Raw genomic sequence first — 20,596 nt, forward strand, 5'->3', positions numbered from 1 at the left:
TACATAATTAATAATCACATAAATAATTATTTATTAATTTAAAAAAGTAAATAATTTTTACACAATTAACGCCCCCCAAAACCCCTACAAACTCTTTCAACTTGCACCTAAAATATAACAAAAAATAAGTATTATACAATTTACATAATTATTATGAATTACTTAATTAAAAATGATTAATTAATTAATAATTAATTAGTACTTACTTAACTTCCCACCCTATTTCCCTACAAACCCAACAAGCCACTACAACACTATAAATGAATATTAACAATTAAATAAAATGTATAAAAATGACTTAAAAAATAACAAATTATATTTAAAAAAAGAATAAGAATTTACAAACAATAGTAACACATAAATTAATATATGATCTAAAACACCTTAAAATTATTTAAAAAACAATATTTTTGCAACTACAGTGCGGAAAAACAGTATTAAATACAACAAAGGGCGAGATGTAGGAAACGTTTAGCGAGTCGCAAACGGCAGAAATTGCCGTTTGCGACTCGCTAAGCGCGTTTCCCAATGCAGAAATGCATATTGCGAGTCGGTACCGACTCGCAATATGCATTTCAGAATCGCAAATAGGAAGGGGTGTTCCCTTCCTATTTGCGAGTCTGAGTGGTATGCAATACCATTCGCGACCGCGTACGCAGTTGCAAATGGTATCGCAGTTACCATCCACTTCAAGTGGATGGTAACCCACTCGCAAATTGGAAGGGGTCCCCAAGGGACCCCTTCCACTTTGTGAATGGCCCCAAAAATATTTTTTCAGGGCAGGGAGTGGTCCAAGGGACCAGTCCCTGCCCTGAAAAAATACCGAAACTAAAGGTTTTTTTTTTTTTTTTAAGTGCAGCTCGTTTTCCTTTAAGGAAAACGGGCTACACTTAAAAAAAAAAATTGCTTTATTGAAAGCAGTCACGAACATGGAGGTCTGCTGACGACAGCAGGCCTCCATGTTTGCGAGTGCCTATACTCGCTATGGGGCCGCAATTTGCGACCCACCTCATGAATATTAATGAGGTGGGTCATTGCGACCCCATAGCGAGTCGCAGTCGGTGTCTGAGACACCGTACTGCATACCAATTTGCGACTTGCAAATTGCGAGTCGCAGAGACTCGCAATTTGCAAGTCACAAATTGGCGTTTTGCTACATCTGGCCCAAAATTCTTAGAAAAGTACTATTTCCCTAAAAACACTATTTTTTACAATGATATTTTTGCATCACAAAATCTTTTTATTTCAATATTTACTTTCCAATATTTCTGTCTCCCGATATTTACAACTCAATATTTTATCCAAACATGCAAGTCTATCCCATTCATGAACAAGCTTGCGAAAGCAGAACATTCACACAAGGATCCAATACATTGCCCGACTGGATACGGGGAAAGGCAGGAAAAAAACAGAATTCAAGACTTCACAGCATCTAGATCTGGAATAAATCCAATCAACATTACGTTGCAAGTGCTCCTACACTTTTGCAACTCAGGAAACACTTTAGACAATATGTTCACATTATGACCTTACTTCTATGTACCCACTTTCTGCTTGCTCACTGTAAACATTCAAAATTACTTACTGGACTACTGTCCTTATTCTCTGCTGTTTCTTGCTTCACACTTAGGTTTGCAACATACATGCAGCCATACACTATGCAAAGTGTAATATTCCTAATTAATTTTGAGAGGCTCAGAACATGTTGTGATCGATCAGACACAATACAATGGGGAAAATAAGACTGCAGACCTTCACTTTCCACCACAGAGTGAGCAACCTTTTCTGTTAAGTGGTGAGTGATAGGCTCTTGAGTTGGGTGGAAATTTAGTGGTGACATATAATCAATTAATGGAATTCAGTGAGGCTTCATCAGTGACTGCAATCTACTGTTATTTTTTACAGTTAAAAAAAATGTGGTTATCTTTTTTCAAAAGCAAAAACTCTTGCCATTTTATGTGGACGGAACTCTAAAGAATTTGTGATTTAACAGACCTTGCCAGAGACTATTTTGGCAACAACAAAACTTGAATCCTTAATCTTCAAACTCAGGGGCTTTGACCACTGGACCACATACAAGTACAATGGTTAAGCTGTAATGAAAATTAATAAATTAATAACATATCTAAAAATATAATTCAATGAGGTTCCACAAATGAATTCAATCTAACTCTTTTACCCAGTAATAAAAAATGTGGTTACATTTTTGCAATTAGACAATTGTCGGACTTTATGTATTAGAGAGACCTTTGAAATATCTTGGGATTTAAGAGTTTTCGGTAGTCACTGGACCATATACCTGCCTCCAGGTACACCATCAGGGCAGAAGAGAATTTCATTGACCCTGGTAATATACATTTACTATTCTAACTTCAGTCCTAGGATATTTAGAGAAAGTTCAACTTTCATTGTCGGAGACTTTAATCACTGGGCCTCAAGTGAGAATGTATTAAGCTATATGAAAACGTGGTTATGACATCCAATTTAAAATGTAATTCAATGAGGTTCAATGGGTGACTTCAAGTTAAGTCCTCCCCCATGAACAACATTGTAGTTATTTTTTGATTTATTAAATCTATTAAATTTGTACTTTCTAGAGAGATTCTTGAAACACCTTGTGATGGAACTGACATATGTCCAATGCAGCTGTGTGACTTGAACTCTAAAGCATTGAGGTGAGATTCAGAGATCCTCACATAAATCCACAAATAACACTCTAGTGAGCTCCAGGAAAACATAATAATGACACACTATTAAAAATAGGAGTGCAATGAGGTCTGAAGCTGAGTGTAAGATAGCATCATTCACTAACAAAAATCTAGGTAGATTTTTGAAAAATGCAAACTGTTAATCCCACATCATTGAGATCTTGGAACAGTGTGTCATTCAACGGCTCTATAGGCAGTCACAACATAAGCATAAATTAGACTTTTAACTTTCAGTTCAGAGACAAGACCTTAACCTGTTCTATGCCTTAGACGAGGTGACCTCGTCCAAGGCTACAGTTCCCGTGTGCCTTGGACGAGGTCACCTCGTCCAAGTCACAGGAACTTGGGGAGCGCTAGCGTGCCCCCACTGTGCACCCCCTCCCACCCCCCCCAAGGAGGGGATGGAAGGGGAAGCCCTTCCCCTTCGACCCCCGACCCCCCCACCCCCCCTGTGACGTCAGCGCGCGAGCGTGCGCTTATTAGTCACAGGGTCTCCCCCATCACGCTGGAAGCTCTGCTTCCAGCACGACTGAAAGAGAAATACTCAGCGTTTCTCTTTCCATCACGTGGGGGAGGCCCGGAGAGGCTTCAAAGGGAAGGAAATGTATTTCCTTCCCTTTGAAGTCTCTCCCAGGGTTTCAAAAGCCGGATTGCTTGCAATCCGGCTTTTGAAACCCCACTAGACACCAGGGATTTTTTTTTTTGTTGGTTATGAACATAAGGGAGCGACCCCTTGGGCAAGGGTCGCTCCCAGGGGGGGCATTTTTTTTGGAAGGCCTTTTCTGCCCCCCTGGGGGCAGATCGGCCTATTATTAGGCCTTTTCTGCCCCAAGGGGGGGCAGAAACCTCTAGGGCACCAGGGATCATTTTTTTTTTTTCTATTTGTTTTATTTTTTGTTTTTTTAGGTGGGGAGCGACCCCTTAGGCAAGGGTCGCACCCCTAGGGGGCAAATTATATTTAGGCCATTTCTGCCCCCCTTGGGGGCAGATTGGCCTATTTTGATGAGGCCAGAAACCATTAGACACCAGGGAGTTTTTTTTGTTTTCGTAAATTTCACACAAGGGGAGCGACCCCTTAGGCAAGGGTCGCTCCCCTGGGGGGGGAAATTATTTTAGGCCATTTCTGCCCCCCTGGGGGGTAGATCAGCCTATTTTGATTAGGCCGATCTGCCCCCAAGGAGGGCAGAAACCACTAGGCACCGGGGATTTTTTTTTTTTTTTTTTTTTTTACAGATGGGGAGCGACCCCTTGGACAAGGGTCGCTCCCCTGGAGGGGAAAATTTTATTTAGGCCATTTCTGCCCCCTTTGGGGGCAGATCGGCCGTATTTTGCTACGCCAATCTGCCCCCAAGGGGGGCAGAAACCACTAGGCGCCGGGGATTTTATTTTTGGCGCCAATGTCACGCAGGGGGAGCGACCCCGTAGGCAAGGGTCACTCCCAGGGGTGAGGGGGGGTTGGGGGGGCAAATTTATTTTAGGCCATTTCTGCCCCCAGGGTGGGCAGAAACCTCTAGGCGCCAGGGCAATTTTTTTTTGTATGTTTTTTTGTTTGTTTTTTTAGAGATGGGGAGCGACCCATTAGGCAAGGGTCGCTCCCCTGGGGGGCAAATTGTATTTAGACCATTTCTGCCCCCTTGGGGGCAGATTGGCCGAATTTAGGTCAATCTGCCCCCAAGGGGGCAGAAACAACTAGGCACCGGGGATTTTTTTTTGGCGCCAATGTCACGCAGGGGGAGCAAGGGTTGCTCCCGGGGGGCGATTGGGGGGGAAAATTTATTTTAGGCCATTTCTGCCCCCCTGTGGGGCCGGCTGAGCTAGAGGCCAAAATCCACAGGTAGGCACTTTGCAAAAAACACCTCTGTTTTCTTTAAAAAAATGTGATGTGTCCACGTTGCGTTTTGGGGTGTTCCCTGTCGCAGGCGCTAGGCCTACCCACACAAGTGAGGTATCATTTTTATCGGGAGACTTGGGGGAACATAGATTAGCAAAACAAATGTTATTGCCTCTTGTCTTTCTCTACATTTTTTCCTTCCAAATATAAGAGAGTGTGTAAAAAAGACATCTATTTGAGAAATGCCCTGTAATTCACCTGCTAGTATGGTCACTCCGGAATTCAGACATGTGCAAATAACCACTGCTCCTCAACACCTTATGTCGTGCCCATTTTGGAAATACAAAGGTTTTCTTGATAGCTATTTTTGACTCTTTATATTTCAGCAAATGAATTGCTGTATACCCGGTATAGAATGAAAACGCACTGCAGGGTGCAGCTCATTTATTGGCTCTGAGTACCTAGGGTTCTTGATGAACCTACAAGCCCTATATATCCCCGCAACCAGAGGAGTCCAGCAGACGTAACGGTATATTGCTTTCGAAAATCTGACATTGCAGGAAAAAGTTACAGAGTAAAACATAGAGAAAAATTGCAGTTTTTTTCACCTCAATTTCAATATTTTTCTTTTTCAGTTGTTATTTTCTGTAGGAAACCCTTGTAGGATCTACACAAATGACCCCTTGCTGAATTCAGCATTTTGTCTACTTTTCAGAAATGTTTAGGTTTCTGGGATCCAGCATTGGTTTCACGCCCATTTCTGTCACTGACTGGAAGGAGGCTGAAAGCTCAAAAAAATTGTAAAAATGGGGTATGTCCCAGTAAAATGCCAAATTTATGTTGAAAAAATTGGTTTTCTGATTCAAGTCAGCCTGTTCCTGAAAGCTGGGAAGCTGGTGATTTTAGCACTGCAAACCCTTTGTTGATGGCATTTTCAGGGAAAAAAACACAAGCATCCTTCTGCAGCCACTTTTTCCCATTGTTTTACATTTAAAAAAAAACGGAATTTTCACTGTATTCTGGTTAATTTCTTGGCCTCCTTCACGGGAACCCACAAAGTCTGGGTACCTCTAGAATCCCTAGGATGTTGGAAAAAAAGGACGCAAAGCTAGCTTACATACCTCCACCATCACCCCAGCCCATTTTACAACCCCCTCCACTTATTTGCACAGAAATAAACACACTTCAATCACAAAACAATCTGGAGTCAGTCTATGCTTTCACAAATGTGTAATTGCAACATCTATGGAATATAGCAACGTCAATGTACTTGTTCACATAGCAATGTAACACAGCTGTAATCCAGCAGTAAGCATAGCAGAGGGCACAAAGTGGGGCCCAGATCTGTGAAATGGAAAGTCAAATTTACAAGTCAGTGTCCATACACTGAGTGAAAATGACAGACGTATGCTAGCTCCAGCTATGAGATGTGGGAAGCAGTGACATCTTCTTACCTGTGTCTCACTCGAAGTATTGCATGATGATGTTGTGTCAGTTGTCGATATCCTCTTCTTCTGCCTCCTCTTCTTCACTGTCCACAGGCTTCACAGCTGCCACAAGTCCACCATCTGGCCCATTCTCCTGCAGAAAAGGCACCTGGCGTCGCAAAGCCAGGTTGTGCAGCTTACAGCATGCCACAATTATCTGGCACACCATCTTCTGTGAGTAGTATAGGGAGCCACCTGTCAGGTGGAGGCACCGGAATCTGGCCTTCAGGAGGCCGAAGGTGCGTTCTTTAATCCTCCTTGTTGGCCCATGTGCCTCATTGTAGCGTTCCTCTGCCCTTGTCCTGGGATTCCTCACTGGGTCAGTAGGCATGACAGGTTGGGGTAACCAGAGTCACCTGCAAATGTCGAGGGACAACTGTTAGACACACGCTAACCCTTAGGGACAACCCCATACCCAGACACCCAGGTCAACTATATTGGGACCTTGGCCTCAACCATTAGCCACACACGGTGCCTCAGGAGTTGCCCCATCACATAAGGGATGCTGCTATTCTTCAAAATGTAAGCATCATGCACAGAGCCAGGATACTTGGCATTCACATGGGAGATGTACTGGTCTGCCAAACACACCATCGGCACATTTATCGAATGGTAGCTTTTCAGGTTTCTGTAAACCTGTTCATTCCTGCAGAGGGGTATAAATGCCACATGTGTACCATCAATGGCACCAATGATGTTGGAGATATGTCCCAGGGCATAGAAGAAACCTTTCACTGTGGGCAAATCCACCACCTGAGGGAAAACGATGTAGCTGCGCATGTGTTTCAGCAGGGCAGATAACACTCTGGACAACACGTTAGAGAACATTGGCTGGGACATCACTAATGCCATGGCCACTGTTGTTTGAAAAGACCCACTGGCCAGGAAATGGAGTACAGACAGGACCTGCACTAGAGAGGGTATTCCTGTGGGATGGCGAATAGCTGACATCAGGTCTGGCTCCAACTGGGCACACAGTTCCAGTATTGTTGCACAATCAAGTCTGTATGTGATTATGATGTGTCTCTCTTCCATTGTCGACAGGTCCACCAGGGGTCTGTCGACCGGAGGATGACGCCATCTCATCACCTGCCCCAGCAGACGTGCCCTATGGAGGAGAACAGCGAGCAGAGAGTCATCCAACACTGAGGTATCACAATGTGTTATTTGCAGAAACGTTTGTAATCCGCAATATGCCAGTATCTGTCTGTATTCCCGGCCCAGATAGGTGTGACGAAGTTTTTATCCATCCCATGTAGCCCCCTGAAATGGCGGCTGCCTCACCTGTAAGGTGGGGCAAAGGGAAATAAGGTAACTGCGCTGGTGTTGTACACCGTCGCGGTAGGCAGTCGAAGACCGTGGTGCTATTCTGCATGGGTTAATATTGGGCCCTATGGGTCCCAGGAGCCAATGACGATGTACGCCGACGGTGACGGTACACACTGCTGCGGACGTGACCGCCATTTTCTGTCTGTTCCCTCACTTGATACCTGACCTTCAACAGGAGAGGAACTACACTGCAAGTGCTGCTGTGACCTGTGTCTGGAAGCGATGATGGCTACTGTGTCTGGGGAAAGGGCCCCTGCCTTCCCTTCGGAGGCGTTGGAGAAACTAGTGGATGGGGTCCTCCCCCAGTACACGCAACTGTACGGTCCTCCAGACAAACAGGTGAGTACACAGTGAGCATGCTGCATGGGCAATGCCTGTTTTGAGTGGTGTGGATGGACGATACATGGGGGGGCTGAGGACTGCATGTGCGGATGTTGAGTGTATGTGCATCAGGGCATGGGTGGGAACTGGTGGGCGATGAGTATGACGGTCCGCACGGGTGAGTAATTTCCTTTCCCCCAGTACCATTCCTCTAGGTCAGCGCCCACCAGAAGAAGGGTATTTGGCGTACCATCATCAAGGATTTTCGGACCCTGGGGGTCTACCACAGACGGAGCACCCACTGCCGTAAAAGATGGGAGGACCTGCGCCGCTGGAGCAAGAAGATGGTGGAGGGCCAGCTCGGGATGGTCTCCCAAAGTGGAAGGGGTGCCCGTCGCACCATGACCCCCCTGATGTACCGAATCCTGGCGGTGGCCTATCCGGAGTTGGATGGGCGCTTGAGGGCATCACAGCACCCACAAGGGGTGAGTACACTCTCATTCAGCTGAATCTGCGCGCATTACGAGGTGTCTGGGTGGGGGAGGTGGGTAGTGTGTTCCCCTAGGCCAGGGCGAACTTGGTAGGCAAGGTCCCTTGTGAGGCTGGCTATGTGGCACCCCAACCCCACTAGTGGTAAGAGCCATCTACACCTAGTCAGGCTCCTGTGACTTCCAGGTGTACAGCAATTGGGCTTAGGCCTTGTACCCCATGGGCATCGGAATTTTCTCGGAACTGTTAGTGCATGGCATAGTGCAGAGGGCTGCTCCCTGTGTGTTGTGTCCGCCAACGGTAGTGGTGTTGCATGCACTGAACATGTTTTTCTTCTGTCTTCCCCCCTGCTTTTTGTTGTCTCCCTGTTCTTGTGTGCAATAGCATCATCAGGTGGAGAAGCGTTGGCACCAGAGCAGGAGGGAGTTACAACCCATTTGGCCCTGGAGGGTAAAGCAAAGGAGTCTGAAGCCACCAGTGGGACGGAGGGCGAGGGGAGCTCCACGACGGGGACAGGAGCATACACCAGTGACAGCGACTCCTCCTCTGATGGGAGCTCCCTTGCGGTGGCGGGCACCTCTGTGCCCACCGCATCAACAGGTACAACCGCCACCCCCCCTACCAGCGCTGCCCTCCCAGCAGCCCCTCAGCGTGTTTCCCGTGCCCGCTCACCCAGGAGGGTGGGCATCTCCTTCGCCCCACGCACCTCAGGCCCTGCCCCAGTCAGCCCTCAGTGAGGAGGCTATTGACCTCCTGAGATCCCTCACTTTTGGGCAATCTACCATTTTGAATGCCATATAGGGTGTTGAGAGGCATTTGCAACAAACAAATGCATACCTGGAGGGCATTCATTCTGGGCAGGGGGGCCAACAGAGAGCATTTCAGGCTCTGGACTCAGCACTGATGGCAGCCATTGTCCCTGTATCCAGCCTACCCCCTCCAACTTCCACTACCCAGACCCAATCCCCTGTACCTCAGCCTATCCTAAGCACACCATCAGACCATCATGCACACTCATCAACACACAAGAGTGGACATGGCAAACATAAGAACCACACATCCCACAAGCACTCACACAAGCACCATCCCCATGCAGACACAGCAACAGCCACTGCCTCCACTGTGTCCCCCTCCTCCACATCCTCCTCCTCCCTCCCTGTCTCATCTCCACTCACACCTGCATGCACTACATCCTCAGCCACTACCTCCATCACCAGCATGCCCATCACCACACACCGCTCACGTGCACTCACCACCCCCACTACCATTCACACATCCCCTGTGTCCTCTCCTAGTGTGTCTGTGAGACCTCCTCCCAAAGTACACAAACACAGGCACACACCCACCCAACAGCTATCCACCTCACCACAGCCTCCGGCCCATGCACCTTCACCCAAATTCAGCAGACGTACACCTCCTACAACCACCACCTCTTCCTCCACTCCCAAACCCACTCCATCTTCCCGTCCCAGTGTGTCCAAAAAACTTTTCGTTTCAAACCTTGACCTCTTCCCTTCACCTCCCCCCTTTCTTCCCCTAGGGCAAGGCTTTCCAGGTCCCAGCCCAGCACCTCTGCCACCAAATCCCCAGGCACAGTGGTGCCAGCAACTGCGGGGTCATCGAGTGCGCCACACATCAGGGTTGCCAGTGTGCCACGTAGTGAGGGCAAGGACATTCCGCCACCTGCCAAGGTGAAGAAGGAGCCCACATCCCGGAGGGAGAAGCCGCACCTACCAGCCACCAAGGGCTCCGCAAAAACAAAAGGGGATAGTGGCAAAACACCTGTGGCACCATCAAAGGTGGAGAAGGGGCAAAAGCAGAAGAGCAAGTCAGGACAGGGCACGGTGGCACCGACTGAGGGACCAATATCACCTCTTCTGTCCACGACAACACCAACCTGTATGGCGGCGAACACCGCAAGCTTCCCCGCCACCAGCACCACCACCTGCACCGCCACCTACACCGCCACCTTCACCGCCACCTGCACCACAACCTGCACAGCCACCTCAGCGACAGTACCCAGCATCTTCCCCAGTGGGCAGCCGTCCGAGGCTGCAGGAGACGTCCTGCTGTGTCCCTCAGCAGGTGCTGACCCATGCACCACTGCCAGCCCCGCCGCCACAGACACCGCCTCAAGCACCGCCACCAGCCCCGTGACGTGCTTGGACAGTGGCACCACCCCTGACATAGCTACCATCCCCAGTGGTCAGTCGTCCAAGGCTGAAGGAGAGTTCCTGGACCCTGGCCAGCTTCCATGAGGCATGACTTCCAGCACTGTTTGCACCTGCAGGTGGAAGGCAAAACTGCAGCAGTGTGGGGTATGTCGCTGCGTCCATTGCGTATCATGATACCTGTTCCTCGGCAATCTCGTGGCACACACACCCAGGTGAGGGAATGGTACCAGCCACCCTGCACGTGGAGCACTCTGGGCACCAGGCCTCCTCCAGAACCAGTGGAGAAATACATCCACTACCTCAGTCCTTGGCAGGATGAAGCACTCTGGCCACCAGGCCCCCGCCAGAACCAGTGGAGAAATACATCCACTACCTCAGTCCTTGGCAAGATGAAGCACTCTGGCCACCAGGCCCCCTCCAGAACCAGTAGAGAAATATATCCGCTACCTCAGTCCTTGGCAGGATGAAGCACTCTGGCCACCAGGCTCCCTCCAGAACCAGTGGAGAATGACATCCACTACCTCAGCACTTGGCAGGATGAAGCACTCTGGGCACCAGGCACCCTCCAGAACCAGTGGAGACTGTTATCCACTTGAGAGACTGTGGCTTTGCACTCTCCAGGACCAAGCAGTGGGCAACCCACCCACTGGAGAGACTTGAGAGACTGTGGCTTTGCACTCCCCAGGATCAAGCAGTGGGCAAACCACCCACTGGAGAGACTTGAGAGACTGTGGCTTTGCATTCCCCACGATAAAGCAGTGAGCAAACAACCCACTGGAGAGACTTGGGAGACTGTGGCTTTGCACTCCCCAGGATACCGCAATGGGCATGGAGCTCCCTCGTGCAGCAGTGGCGTCGTGTGTTCATCTGGCTGAAGTGCCCCTCCTCCCACTCCCCCTGAGGTGCCTGTTTATTTTCAATCTGATGTCCCAGCAGTGTTCTGTCCGTTTCCAGTCAGGTATCTCGTGTGGGCTTCACCCATGCATTTTGGGACCAGTGGTCCACGGACAAAGATTGGTACACTATCCGGACTTGTGTAGTTGGTGTACATATTTGTATATACTGAATTTAGAATTTTGACTATCAGATTTTTCATGATTACAATCATTACAATTCCATGGGGCGAGGAGGTGTATATGTAATGTTGCTGCATGTAATTGTGTGTATGTTGTTGTGGGTGAGGGTGGGGGTGGGGGTATTGCGTGTTGCGTGTTTGTGTCACTCTCATTTCCCTCCCCCTCTCCCCTGTGTTGTAGGTGCAGTACTCACCGTGGTCGTCGACGGCGTCTGTCCTGCTCCTGATAGAGAGCAGGAGGAAGAGCAGCATTGGTAACACCTGTAGTTCGGGCTCCATGGCGTCCTGGTTCCTCATTGGGTGTTGAGAGGTGAATGGTTTCCATTCCTAAGACTGTTTCTGCCGTGCTTTTGATGGCGTTAGTACCCCCCCGGAAAAGGTGGCGGATTGGTGCCTTGTAATACAGTGGCAGTACTTTGTCCTCCGCCTGTCTGTTGGCAGTTACCGCCGCGGTGATTGTTTCTACCGCCGTGGTGGTCGGAGTGTTAAAGTGGCTGTCTATGTTGGCGGTTTCCGCCATGGTTGTGATTCCCTTTTTTTTTCGCCGGCCTGTTGACAGTATTACCGCCGCTTTAACACCGACCGACAGGGTTGTAATGAGGGCCTTAGTCTTTTGTCTGACACTGCTCTCTTTCTCTTGTGTAACTGGAGGAAACATTAGAATTCCCTGTCAAGTTTCTGTTCTCCATAATTTCTGATCATCATCCCATCTTGCCCCTAATAATGCCTCCTTAGCTTTTCTTATGTGTCTCTCAAATTTTAATTTATCTTGTTGTCTGGCCACTAACTCCCATGTCGCTAAAGCTTCAAATTTGGCTGGTTTCAGAGGGGGCATTAATTTATATAGCACTCTCCTCAAATGCTCTAAAATTCTCATATTAAATGTTCCATTAGTAGGAAACGCTAAGCTCCCTTTCTTCTCTGTAATTTTACACCATTGTTTTAACCAGATACATGCTGAAGTACCTTTCTCTTCAATTACGATATATGCAGGTGTATCTTCTGGTGGACAAATTTCCCCTACATTGACTGAAATAAAAGCACCTTCCCTAAGCACACTCTTCAACGCTTTCATTTTTCACTTTTAATTTGACTCAAACTATGAATTAAATTCTAAACAGGAAGTGATTCAATCCCAAAATTCTTTTGCTTGTCTCTCTCGACCAGTAATGAAGCTCTATTGTCCACCAATCCGTTTGTGGCTCCTTCTCACCTATCGACCAATCCCAGCATGGACTTAGTGACACTCACACGCACAGCAGCTGACAAAGCCTTGTGGCTTGTTATTCAAACTTGATTCACACAAAACTAAATGCAAAGTATTGTGAGCACTAAGACAAATCAACACACAAACTTGTCTGCTTATTTAGTAAGGAACACAATCACTTCAGAAGCCTTACGGAATTTTCAACTGCAGCTTTTAGATCCGACAGCTACTCGTTCGACTTCAGCTTTATCTCATGTACAAATGAAATTCAACCAGCAAATTCTACCCTTGACTAATACTAGGTCCTCCTTGTGCACTCAGGAATCACCAATACTGTCAAACTAACACTCCCTGTAACTCACTAGGAATACTATTTGTCAACCACACCTGATTGACCACAAAAAACAGAGAAGTTACCACAACATCAACAGCCAAGTGTCTTCTATACTTGTTCAATACTCTGGAGTCTTAGACAACACGGGGTCCATATACCAACAACCACGTGGGCAATTATTTAGCACAAAGGGACACGCTCAATGGAAGTATGATGACTTCACTACATACACCCTTAGAGCACGACGACTCTCTAGCAAACTCCCTATTCCTCAGAAACATCACAATTCAACTGCAATTTTGCAAAACCACTGCAAGCGCAAACCCTATCCCAACCCTAAATCACACTAGGAACACTGGGAACATCTTCAACCAAGCGTTGGCAAAACCAAATTTAATCCAAACAAGCATTGGCAAAACAAAATTTTTAAATTTCATCAAGCGCTTGTAAAACCAAATCTCCAAATTCTTTCTAAATGACATATAATCATCAAAAACAGGATATTCCCCTCCTAATGAGATGAAACCATCCTCTGCTACCAATTTCTGTGGGTGTATCCATCCATATATTTCTTTTGATACTTTATTTATAAGGTGAGACGAATAGGGTAAACATCTATTATTTTTAGAGGTCGACTTGAACCTTTTGACTCAGATAGGAGTGTAGTTACGTCCTAAACAACATTAAACATCAATTCGAAGCAAATTTAAACAGTTGTAATTAGTTATAGACTCATTAATTTTCAAGCACCCTGACCAATGTGGCCATGAATCACCCCACCAGTTTGGTAAAGTTCAATCATTTATTACTCTAGATTAACAATGCTAAAGACATGTAAATCATACAAAAAAACAAATAATACAAATACAGGAAGAACACAGGCTGACCGAAACGTCTGAAAAACCTTAATCTAACTATAGCATTCAGCATGAAACACTCAAGAATAACGATACCAAACAACAATAAAAGTATATAGAACACAACAACTAAATACATTTAGTTAGCGCAGATGAATTAATAACAATTCAATTTCATTTGAACCAATTGTGAGTGTGTGGTCCTTAACTATTACACTAATTAGAAGTGCATTCATGCAAAAAGAAAAGGAGACAAAAATTAATTTTGGAAAACATCTAGCTGGGGTGCTTACGAAAAATGCTGGATTTCTAGAAGAGAGAAAACATAAGAACCTGCAACATTTGGTTATACTTCTCCTTAGTGGATTAGAACATCAAGCAGCGAATTCTTCATCAGTAGAGCATCATCAGTCTTCATTCAAAAAGGACATGAACAAAAAGGGACATAGTTCAAACATAGTTCAGTAATGTTTGACCTTATTGTATTTGAACCATTGAGGACAGAAAAATGAGGGCCTAACACATCATCTCACCCAGGAGCAACTCCACAACTACAACCCGTGGACAGTTCTCTGAAAAATCAACATCTGAGCTTACGTCATCTAACCATTGATATATTAAAACTCTATGAAGCAACCAGCTAGAATACCAGTGGACAGTCTATGGGCATTTTAGGTCAGATCCAATGAGCTTTACTCCATGTTCCAGAAGTATCTTTTCTTCATTATCTGCATTCATGATTGCACCCTCTTTTTTGCCATCAGTCACCAGTCTCCACAGTAAAATCCAAATGTTGCAGGTTATACCTGTGCACTGAAGACTATTGTTCTTGGGTACACATTATCGCATCTCAGGAAAGCAAAACTAATGTTACAACAGAGGAACATAACTTTTTCACACTATGCGAATTACACAGGATGTTAAATAACTATCTGTCTAATACACTTTTGAGACATTTCTGAAAGATAAGCAAATGAACAATGAACAGTAAGCTCTAGAAACTGCTGAGACGGAGACATTACAAAGGCCTTTAAACTTAGGATTAATTTTTAATCATGGTCATGTAGGTCCAATTTTCATTAAAAAATAATAATTCACATTTAAGTCTAATAATCATTATTTTTAATCACATTAATGCTCAGAATAATTCATATAATAAATTGCAAAAATGTTAACATTAAAAGTTAATAATTTCTATTTACCTGTATTGCTTATGATGTCCACCATTTTTGCCAATTTACATGATAAACTTTTTGACACATATTTTACCTTATTAATTAGTACTTTAATACTTCAAAATTTTATTAATTAACTTGCTCTTTAGCAGTAGACAGACACGTCTCTGATTTGAGCATGATCTGTGCTTGATCACTCCCAGGAGAGTAAACTTCATTTGGGAGTTGACAAACAGTAGTCTTTGGGCCAGACAACACTGGGCTGGTGGTTGGAGTTATTGAAAGAGGGCATGCTGGGAGTTGCAGTCAGGTCATCCTTTCTACTACACAGACTTGACAAATGGTATCCTCCCAGGTAAGTAATCTTCATTCAGGAGCTGACAAACAGGGCTATGTGGACAAGTGACCACTGGGCTGGTGTTTGGAGTTACTAGAACAGGGTCTATTGTGCTTTGCATTCAGTTCACTCTCTCCCCTACACATGCTATAAAAATGGTATCTTCCCACATGAGTACACTTCATTTGGGAGTTGACAAACATGTGTATTTGGACAAGAGTCCACTGGGCTGGTGGTTGGAGTTACTGAAACAGTACTTCCTGGGAGTTACAGTCAGGTCACTCTCTATACTACACACACTTGACAAATGTTAACCCCCCAGGTGTGCAGACTTTATTTTGGAGTTGACAAACAGGGGTATTTAGACAGGTGACCACTGGGCTGTTGGTTTGAGTTACTGGAACAGGACTTATTGTGCTTTGCATTCAGATCACTCTCTCTTCTACACACACTAAACAAATGGTATCCTCCCAGGCGAGTGCACTTCACTTTTGAGTTGGTAAACAGGGGCATTTGGACAGATGACCACTGGGCTGGTGGTTGGAGTTACAGGAAAAGAGTATTTTGTGCTTTGCATCCACATAAATTACACACACTATACAAATAATATCCTCCCGGGGGAGCACACTTCATTTGGGAGTTGACAAACAGGGGTATTTGGAAAAGAGACCACTGGGCTGGTTTCTGGAGGTACTAAAACAGTGACTCCTGGGAATGGCAGTCAGGTCTCTCTCTCTTCTACACACAAATAACAAATGCTATCAGCCCAGGTGAGTACACTTCATTTGGGAGTTGACAAACAGGGGTATTTGGACAAGTGGCCACTGGACTGGGGGTTGGAGCTACTGGAACAGGGCCTGTTGTGCTTTGCATTCAGATCACTCTCTCTACTCCCTCTACTCCACACACCATACAAATGGTATCCTCCCAGGTGAGTACACTTCATTAGGGAGTTAGGGAGTTGACAAACAGGGATATCTGGAAAAGAGACCACTGGGCTGGTTTCTGGAGGTACTAAAACAGTGCCTCCTGGGAGTGACAGTCAGGTCTCTCTCTCTTCTACACGCAAATGACAAATGTTATCCCCCCAGGTGAGTACACTTCATTTGGGAGTTTACAAACAGGGTTTTTTGGACAATTTACCACTGGGTTTGAGTCACTGAAACAGGGCCTGCTGGGAGTTGCAATCAGGTCACTCCCTGTACTCCCTAACATTTGACAACTGTTGTGTATTACATATCTGAATACAGGCTGTATTTTGGTTTAACCATACATTTACATTTTAGAACATACCATGGATCCTGGAATGTGTTTTTGTTGTGAGATTTCCATACACCATTTGCACATATGGTATGTGATGGGCCTTGGTAACTGTGGTGTTGGGTCAAGTTATACAGACTGACAGGGTTAACACTAAAATACTCTGAGTATTGTATGTTGGCAAGGTACATGACCAAGACAGTGGCAAAAGCGGAGCTGTGGGCATGTATGACATTACCATTTTGTGAATCTGTTTGTGTTTTAACTTCCCCAGGTGTTCCTGTCAAGCCCTCAAGATGCAGGATGCCTCAGACCTTCTCCTCCCAAGGAAAGAATAGTAGTGGGGCACTGGGAGGGAACCACCAGTCTTCTTGGCCTGGTGACGAGGGAAGGCACCATGACTCTGGGGTCGTTCCATCTCTTTCTAATGTCCTCCGTTGTGTGCAGGATGGTGCCTACAGCATTCATTCTGGTGACAATCCTGTCCCACATTTCCATTTTCCTACTGGGAGGAGTATGCTGTTCTTGAGTTCCAAACAATTGTGGCTCTACTCTTATGATTTCATCCACCATGACTCAACTCATCTTCAGAGAAAAGGGGATTTTTTACATGTTACATGGTGGACAAAAAAGAGGGTGAGAGGGACCTACTTAACAGGGGACGTGCAATAGGATATGAATGGACAAAAGGGTGTGCAGGGTGTTCTTTGGGATTGTGGAAAAAGGAGTGCCTAATCTATATAAAAATTGATGTGTGGTCGTGGTTCTTTGGCTCCGTGTGGAAATGCAAAGTATTATGGTCTGTGAAGAGGCATGTTTTATAGTGTGCTTTGCAAGTGAGTCAACTTGGTCAATGTGTGTCAGTTGTGTTGTTTTTTCATTCATCCAATGTGCACTTATCTGTTACTTTGCTGACTGCAAACCACAGTGGTCGACCGCCATTGGCTGACCACCACGAGGGAACCACCTCAGCAACTGTGTGATTATAATATGCTTGGTGGTTGGCCACGGGTCTGGTGGCACTGGAGGTCAGTCCACCTATATCCAAGCTGTTGCGCCGCAGGCGGTCTGCCTTTTTTGCTTGGCAGTCGTCGGTTCTGCCTGTATTACTTGTAATACGGTGGTCTGGCAGTCTGCTGGCGTGGCTGTCTTTTTAGGACCGCCAACGTGGTGGTCTGCTGGTCCGACTGCCAAACTCGTCATCAGGCCCTAAGTAGATACATGATCATGTTGCTGAAGGGACTTCAACTCGATATTCAACTCTACACTTGCCCAGGAAACATTTTCCATTCAGCTCTGTGAAATCACTGTTTCAGTATATAATCTGAATATAGAATTCAACAAACGACCAGGGTTGAGTGAGCATTTTACCTTCAGACTGAGAGTTGAAAACTCTAACCATTAGGCCATGCTCGCCATTCTCTTGAGCTAGTTAAAACAGATTTACAAGTAGAATCTTAAAGTGGAATTCAGCAGGATTTGTAGGAACCTCAAAACTAACTCTTCTCCCAATAATAGAAAATGTGGTCATATGTTTGTGATATTAGAACCACCGATATATCAAATTTAAGACAGATCCTTGAGGTACATTCTGAGTGAGCAGACCCTTCAGTACACTCAGGCCACAGCAATATTGAGAGTAGCACCTTTAAGTTTCCGACTGAGACTCAGATACTTTATCTATAGCAGACCAGTGCCACTACATCCTGCTAAGTGAAATTTAAATCATGACATAAGATCTGACAATGACATTCAATGTGTTTTCTTAACTGATTGCTAGCTAACTCTTATACCATTGACAACAATGTGTCATTGCCTAGACCCTTAAAACACAGAACCATGACATCACGAGAACTTGAACAATTATTTTTCAGACTGAGAGTCTGCTATATTAAACACCAATCATCTTTAGAAGTTGTGCTGAGTTAGTAGAACACATAGGGCCTGATTACGACCTTGGCGGAGGGGATTACTCCATCCCAAAAGTGACAGATATCCTGTCCGCTGTTTTACAAGTTGCATAGGATATAATGGTACTTGTAATATGGCAGGTGGGAGATCCATCACGTTTGGGACAGAGTAATCCCCTCCGCCAATGTCGTAATGAGGCCCATAGTTCTCACACACTGTCCCAAAATGAAACAGGATGCAGCTGCATAAGTGACTGCAAGTTTCAAGTTTATTCTTCCAGCATAATCATTTTTGCAATATGAAATCAATTGGTTGTTAATTTGTGGTAGAAACACAGTACCACACCACTACATAAAACATTAGCTTCTTGTTTGAAAGCCAAAGACCTTAACCCATATGAACTTTGACTGAAGTGGTCAAAAGTATGATTGTAACAAACAATATCACAGTGGAGATATATGAAACTTTGTAGTTCACTAGAACTAACTTTGCTAACATTGCCAAAAAAGTGATTATAGCTTGCTGTGTGACAAGTGTTGACAGTTAACTTACTGGAGAGATGCTTTAAATACTTTGTAATTGAATGGGCCTGTACTGAGGGAGCAGGCCACAGCACAAAACAACTTAAACCCTTTAACTTCAAAGTAAGGCCCTGATTTAGAGTTGGGTGGAGAGGGTACTTGATCACAACAGTGACAGAGTACCTAGTTAGCCAAACTGAAATTCCACCCAACTCATTTAGGGTGGGGCAGAACCTCTATATGTCAGCGATGCAGACTACTGCATCTCTGCCACTGACATACATCTTACTCCATCAGATCGTCAGAGGATTAGCCATTTGACAACCTGCTTGATTTAAAATGGATAGTTAAATGCCCAGTTTTCACTGTCACTGCCATGTAAAACCTGGTGGTAAGGAGCAGTGAAAACTGTACTCTACTTACCCCTGCACTATGGTAAACAACCCCCATTGTGTGAGGTTGCTCAGTTTTTTTTATTTCCAAAAACAAAATCCTGCCTTGGACGTTTGTTTTTAAAAATAAGAAACAAGTTAAAAGTGTGATGGGCAATAAAATCATGTTGATAAAGCCATCAATAAAACGTTTAATGCATTGACAGAAACTGTTGTGATGGTGGTTCCTGCCAATTTAAGAGATGTTCATGGGGCCGGGGGGCATCTCTAGATTCAGAGAACATGTAGTTTGTCAAGGCAAGGAGGTATTTCATTCCATCAGCCAGACAGACTAAAGCCTGTCATCTGCCATCATAACCAGGCCCTAAAAGTCATAGGGAACCACAAGGCCATGAATAACTCTCTTCTGTGCCTCATGCAAACACAGTTATGATATACAATCTAAAAATGGAATTCAGTGGTGCTCTTTTGATTCTGAATCAGAAACATTAAAAACTAGTCAGGGTTATGTCCTGTTGAGCTTTAGGAAAACTGGGAATTCTGCAGGTTTCCATAAGTCACTGCAAGCTAATTTGTCTCACATTGGCACAAAATTAGGTATAGTTTTGTTATATTAAAACTATTGCCATGCCTTATATTTGAGATATCCTATAACACTTTGTGATGAAAAAGGGGCTCAAGTAGACACAGGATAATTACAACAATGAGCCTAGAACCTTTAATCTTTAGTCAGAGATCTTAATCATTAGACTGCAATTGACAACTGTAGGGAATCTGCCTTTTCGGCATGGTCACGTAAGATATTTTTATCTTTTTATGGACGTATTTCTGGTGAGCTCAGAACTCTCTGCACTGTACTCCTGCTACATTCAAGTGAAGTGTCTATGTTCCCCTTTAAACATGCTGAAACCAGGTTAAATCTGATTGATACAATTAACTGCCCTATAAGGCCATAGCATATGGTGTAAAATACACCACTGAAATGGAAATGCCACCAGTGGACTACAGCACATATTGTGCATTCCTCTAGAGTGGCAATAAAAATCTGCCTTCAGCCATAGCCTGTGTAGCCTGACATAAGCAACCTGAACCTCTATGCACATAGCTGTCAGAATCACCCTTTTGACAGCTAGGAATACCTGATTCTAAATATAAAATAAGTCACCCCAAAGCATATCTTGATGTCCA

The sequence above is a fragment of the Pleurodeles waltl genome, chromosome 11 (genome assembly GCF_031143425.1).
Source record: "Pleurodeles waltl isolate 20211129_DDA chromosome 11, aPleWal1.hap1.20221129, whole genome shotgun sequence".
In the NCBI taxonomy this organism is placed as follows: Eukaryota; Metazoa; Chordata; class Amphibia; order Caudata; family Salamandridae; genus Pleurodeles; species Pleurodeles waltl.